Source organism: Parus major, chromosome 2 (assembly GCF_001522545.3).
Source record: "Parus major isolate Abel chromosome 2, Parus_major1.1, whole genome shotgun sequence".
In the NCBI taxonomy this organism is placed as follows: domain Eukaryota; kingdom Metazoa; phylum Chordata; class Aves; order Passeriformes; family Paridae; genus Parus; species Parus major.
Window position 1 is genome coordinate 88874862 of NC_031769.1, and position 4870 is coordinate 88879731.

A 4870-nucleotide genomic window follows, 5' to 3' on the forward strand; every position below is an offset into this window, starting at 1 on the left:
GCACGTTCTTTCCACAGGAAAGAAAATTGAAACAGACTATTAACTGAAGAGATCATCTTAAATTTCTTCGTCTATTACCGGTGAAAGCTGAAAATGAAAAGAGGATTTGCAAAAGAAATCGTTACCAGGATGTTTCAGAGCAGTTACAGAATTAAATGAAAACTTTTCTCCCCAAGCCACAAACAAGGCGCTTTAGAGACTAAATCTCCCTTTCTTTTGGTAGATCTGATTATCAACGCCGCATAAGCCCCGAGTTTTACCAACGGGGCCATATGCTCGTGTATTTGCCTGCAGAGAAGCCCAAACGCGTGTATGTATCACCGTGGAAATTACACGGGTGAACTTAGACTGGTAAGTATCTGAACTCCACTCTCAGATTGTGCTCTGCTTAGTATCCTATTCTCCCCATAGTTAGGTGTCTTCTTTCAACATCTCTGTCATCTCCATTTGAAGATATTTTCAGCGGTTTATCACTGCCATCTCCAGCCCTGCGCATTTGCAGCAGGTTATCACAATTGCCAGTCCCCCCTGGCTGATGGGTTGCGCTGATTACCATCACTGCCCTCAGATATTTGGTGCGGATTCCCAGCACTGCAATATCCACTCTTAGGACATCTGGAGCAGATCAAAATCACTGACTTCATTTTTCAGTAGAGTCAGTGTAAAAGCTTCGCTCAGCCTCTTCGCAAACGTACCCTGCAGTCAATTCCCGCAGAACCAGCCTTCAGTTAAAATTCGGCCAAGCAGCGACCCCTATGTCTGGATTTGCATTTCTTATCGGACCCCTATCTAAACTGATTTGTTAATAATAAAGAGAAAATCTCTTGGCACTGGATGCATCGCCTTAAGAAACTGGAAGGATCACACTGTCTTAGCAAACTCCTTCTCAAGAAAGGCTGTTTAAGAAGTTTATCTGCCCAATGATCTTTGAATTAGATGAGCGTGGCCATTTAGGTCGATTTACTTTAAACAGTATACAATTTATTTTAAGCGATTACCTTAGGTATAATCACATTATGCCCAGCTCTGTTAGGTATTTCTCTCCCGCCTGATTTCTGATGTGCATCCGCTCTCCGACGGAAAGGTGACTGCTTTTCACTCTCAGCCCCAATCCTTTTTTGCTACGTGACTGTTTATCGTCTTTTAAAACGCTGTTTGGCTAATGAGTTGGCACCGCACTCCTTTTTGTTAGGTCTTGCAGAAAGTTAAGGAGGCGTTCAAGCAACTACAACACATTTCTCAGGGGGAAAAATGTAAAAAAAAATAAAATAAAAAAAAGAGTCAAAGGAAGAGGTGGTCTTTTCCGAATTATTATTATTTTTTTTTAATCTGTATTTTATTCCACCTATTAACAATTTGAAGCTAATTTATGAGTAGGAGGGGTTGATCACACCAACCTTTTGGACTGTTTAGATCCTGGGTTTAGGGAAAGATTTTCCTAGCGCTTCGGGCAGCTGCTGCTGATGTTTGTAATTTTCCGTACAGTTTCGTTCTTTTCGCACTTTTGTTATTAAGCTCCTGCTATAGGTCTTGTATGGGAGGAAATAAACCCAGAATCTCCCAGACCTTCACTAAACTGATTTTCAAGCTAAGTAGCTTAGTGTAGCAGCTCTGGTCCCAGCTTACTTGCACAAGGGGGGAAAAAATTAAAAAGGGCTTTGAAAGGTTGCCTACTAAAGTGACTAAATAAGCCGTCAGAAAAAAAAACCAAAATGGGCAATGTCCTGTGCAAGAACAGGAATCGCGTGGGGTTTGGCATTTTCTGATCAGAAGTGTGCATAATTAATTCGCAGGACCCTGCTCATCCTTGCGCAAGGAACTTTGCAGATGAGAAACAAAGCTTTCCTACCAGTCTTCTAACTTTTCCTTCTTCTTGGAGTTTTTTTCCTTTCTACTTTTTTTTTTTTTTTCCCCCTTCCAATTTGCTTTTGTTTTGTTTTTCTTGTCTCCTTTTTCTTCTTTCCGAAATCACAGTTACAGGTAACCTGCACTTTGTATTTATTTGCTCTATTTCTTCTCAAGGTGAAAAGTAGCAAAGTTCGCTACTAAAGATGCTGAGTTGATAGAAAATCAAAGACTTTTTTCATTTTTCTTTCCCCCTTGTTTTTTGTTTTTTTTTTCTCCCCGAACCGATCCGAGAAGGATGAGAGCGGGTGGGGGAGGGGATGACTCACATTTCTTAAGCCTCCAAGTGGAAACCTTTTCTGGATACACATTCCACACAGATCTAAAGAGCTAAGAAGATTTCGGCAGCGTCGGTGCCTTATCCCACCTTTATTTACCTGAAGCCCTTGTAATGTGACACTTCCATTCGCAAAATAAGGCTGCAAATTTCAAGTCCCACTCAGCTCTGTTACGACGGTGCATTTTTGTCTGAGGGTCGTTCTCCTGCTTTGAAGGGTGAGATTTTGGAGCGGTGCGGGGGAGGTGCTGCTCTCCCTGTTAGACATAGGAAGGGGAAAGTTCGCTATTTCCAGCTGATGGGGAAGGAAGTTTAATCAGCACCGTGAGACGGAGCGGTTCCCTGGAGCACGGGGAGGAAAGGGCTGGCCGGGGTTGGAGACACCCCGCGGGGGCGTTGGCAGGAGGGGAGGCATGTCCCTCCACTCCCGCGCGGCCAGCTCCCGGCGGGATCCGGGCTGCCGGGCTCAGCCCGCTGCTGCAAGCTGGGAGAGGGGGCGCGAAGCCCCGCGGAGCGGCCCGAACCTTAGGACTGACTCTCGCTCTGGGCTCGGGAAAAGGAGGGAGACCCCCGTAGTCCCCCCCCACTCCTCCTTCTTCCCTTCCCCCTCTCCCCTGACAAGCACTTGCATCCCGAAAAGCCGCGGGCCTTTGCGTCTGCGGCCACTCCGCGCCGCGCCGTCCCTTAAGGAAGAGCTCGGCCGCCCCTTCAGCACAAAGACGGAGCTCCTGGGCTGCGGGGACCGCGGCGGCGAGGGCTGGGCCGGGGACGGCCACTCCGCGCCCCTCCGCGGGGCTGCTCGGCCGGGGCCGGGGCCAAAGGGACGGCAGCGCCCGGCCCGGCCCTGCGGACTCTCTCCGCAGCCGGCGGGGCGGGCGGCGGCTGCACTCGTGGTGCAGAGCGGCCCCCAGCAGTCCCACAGGGGCTGGGAAGGTCGGGGCAAGAAACGCCCAGCCCTCGGCCCGCCGCCTCCGCGCTCCTCGTTTTCCACAGCGGGGGAGCTGGGAGGGCCCCGGCAGCGGTAGGAAAGGGAAAGTTTGCGGAGCCGCCCGGGCGCTGTGATGCTCTCTCGGTCCCGACGCGGTTCGGGCGAGCCCAGTCACGTCGGGGAACTGGACAACACCGCAAGCAGGGCACAGCGGTGACAGCCCGCCTCCCTTAAGGCGGCCGGGTCCCTCGCAGAGTCCTTTGTCTCCCGCTGCACCTTCCACCCCTCTCCAAGGGGAAAAGGAGAAGAAGAGAGGAAAAAATCCCTTCTTCTAATCATTGTTGTTAATGATCATAATGGCAATAGCTCGTTTTGGTCCTTTCGTGTGTGTGTCCCCTGTGTCCCCACCTCGTCCCTCTCCCCCTGTTTCCCCCCCGATGCGTTTCCTTCTGTCCCCACCGAAACGGGAGGATGGAAGTTTTGACAACCTACAAGACACTCGGTTTCCTCCTAACCCCCTCCCCCCGCTCGGGGGCGAGGGCTGGGGGTCCTCTGTGCCCCTCGGCATACATGTTGTGGCTGTTGATTTGCGGGATTATTTATTTCCAGTATTCCGAGAACTGTCGCAATGCCTGTGATAATTGTCTCTGAGTGTCAATCCCTCGGCAGGGCATGAGGAGGAGAAAGGGCGGCGGGGAGGATCGCATCGCTGAGGGTCTTTTATTTTTTTTCCCCCCCCCTCCTTTTTTATTTTTTTAATTTTTTTTTTTTCTAAAGATTCTTCTGGGAAGTACTGCTAGGAGCCTTTTGACTTTCAGCAAAGTTGCGCATATGTGTTCGTGTATGAGTGGCGTTTGTGGGTTGCTGTAGAGAGATCGCATGCATTTATTTATTTATATGTATTTTTTTTTCTTTTCTATTCTTTTCTTTCTTTTCTTTTTGTAGTGGTAAATTGTTACATGTCGCCTGGCTGCAAAGCCCCCTTTTCCTCTCACGGCCACTCTCGTTTGTTCCTGAGTCCAACGACGACAAGGGGGACTCAATGTTAAAGGTGGAAAAAAAACCAGCAACACAGTTGTTTTTGTTAAAAGGGGACACACTAAGGCTGCGAAACAGCAAAACCCCAATGTTGGACAGCTGTAAAATCGTGTAGACAGGTTGTCATACAGCAGTGGGGGCTTTTCTGAAAGGAGCCCATTGCTAAACATTAAATACACTCGGAGCAGAGCACAGCAGCTGCGCGGACACACGCACACACACACACACACACACACACGCACACGCAGCTCCGAGCCGAGCGGCCCGGGCTGGGCTGCGCACCACGTGCTGCGCCGAGGGGGGCGGCGGGGCGGGCGGGGGGCGCGGGGCGGCGCTTCCAGCTCAAGTGGGTGCCAATCAAAACATCAACTTCAAATTGTATCTGAAAGATCAGCCTAGGACCTAAGGGCAGACACATCAGTTGGAGCTCAATTGTTGATCAGATCACATCTAAGGGATTTAGGAGCACAGAAGAGCCGAGATTTGAGGAAAGACACCCCACTGAATCCTGCCACACTCCTCCTCCTCCTCCTCCATACCTAGGGTGCAATATATATCTGACAGAAAGAAATCAGAACGAAAAAAAGAAAATTATCGGCTCGATTTCTTTTCTCTCGCCCTGCCTGACTCCAGTAAAGAGGGGGGGAAGAAAAAAGAAAGAGAGAGAGAGAGATCCAGAGAAGCCCGGGTTTGTTCCGCTCCCCTCCCCGGCTCTTCAGCAG

At 49.9% G+C, this 4870-nt stretch overlaps 1 long non-coding RNA gene across 1 annotated transcript in view; it reads right to left on the reverse strand.

Moving 5' to 3' along the window:
* Positions 1-1232, reverse strand: part of LOC117245486 — a 5052-nt gene extending 3820 nt beyond the window's left edge. The window contains exon 1 of the long non-coding RNA XR_004500204.1: positions 999-1232. This is a non-coding gene — a long non-coding RNA (uncharacterized LOC117245486). The remainder of the gene's footprint in view (positions 1-998) is intronic.
* Between the last annotated feature and the right edge of the window lie 3638 nt (positions 1233-4870).